This window comes from Phalaenopsis equestris, unplaced genomic scaffold (assembly GCF_001263595.1).
Source record: "Phalaenopsis equestris unplaced genomic scaffold, ASM126359v1 Scaffold001098, whole genome shotgun sequence".
In the NCBI taxonomy this organism is placed as follows: Eukaryota; Viridiplantae; Streptophyta; class Magnoliopsida; order Asparagales; family Orchidaceae; genus Phalaenopsis; species Phalaenopsis equestris.
Genome location: NW_018165537.1, coordinates 322,735 through 323,841, shown reverse-complemented (window position 1 = coordinate 323,841; position 1,107 = coordinate 322,735). Strand labels below are relative to the sequence as shown.

Genomic DNA, 1,107 nt, shown 5'->3' with positions numbered 1-1,107 from the left:
ATATATATATACTTATACTAAAAAGACATTAGAAATTACTAATAAATAATCACTCTTTAGCACATCTTGCCATCGTGAAAAGGAAAGTTGATGAACTTGTTGAAGAGAGAAAAAGGTGAACTCTTTAGCACATCTTGCCATCGTGACTGACTGAGAATAAAGTTTGTTTTTGCATATTTTAGTTTGCTTGAAGAAATAAATAGAAGTCACAGAGAATTAATTGCGGCTCAAATTTGGTTGGGGAAGCTCGAGGAGAATGAGGAATTTTTATCTACTGAAAATGAACTATTGAAGGTTTTACTTCATCATATGTTGTTTTTTTTAATGATTTTAATTGTTTAATCTCTACATTTCTCATTCACCACAACATGCAATTCAATACTTTTTGAATGTTTTGCAGGCTGATAATGCCAAATTGTCATGGAACTTGAGGAGGAATTAGAAAAAATTTCTATTCTATTGGATATGCAATAACCCACTCCATGTTAAGGGTGATTTTATTGAAATTATTGAACTTTGTTGGATAACATATTCTGATATTGTTCTATTTATTTCCTATTTTTGCATTAGCCAATCCCATCTTTATTTTGTTTCTTTTTTTTTATTTTTTTGGTATTTTTGGATAAAAGAAGCTTGGTTCCCTAGTCTCTCTCTTGTCAATGTAGTTTGGCAAGATCTTTATTTAGTGATTGAATTCATTATAGATTTTTTTTTTGTTATTAAATAGTATATTATCTAACCTCTATATATATATAATCTTGCTGCTGTACTAATTTCTCATTAGACTCTTAGCTACCAAAGAGATTTCTAATAAATAATCACTCATTGGCCTATCGCAAATATTGAGTTTTATGGCCAATTTTTGGTCTTAGATTTGTTGATTTCTTCCTTTTTATTGGTGTTTTTTGGGAGGCAAATTTTTTATCAAATTATGTAAAGAGCAGATTATTGAAAAAATGTAAAGCTTCATTTCATCTCATGATGATCTTCATGTTAATTAATTCTCTATGTTTCTGACAATTGTAATAATCCTGTGCAAAGAAGAGTAAACGCCTCTTTAATCGATTGGGCTGTGGATCTTCTAATTCTTCTTGTTGTGATGGGTAT

The 1,107-nt window shown here is 29.5% G+C and overlaps 1 long non-coding RNA gene across 1 annotated transcript; it reads left to right on the top strand.

The window, feature by feature from the left end:
- The first annotated feature begins 43 nt into the window (after positions 1-43).
- Positions 44-511, top strand: LOC110033142. Its single transcript, XR_002294921.1, has 3 exons — positions 44-115; positions 183-294; positions 401-511. It is a non-coding gene; the product is annotated as an uncharacterized LOC110033142 (long non-coding RNA).
- The last annotated feature ends 596 nt before the right edge of the window (positions 512-1,107 follow it).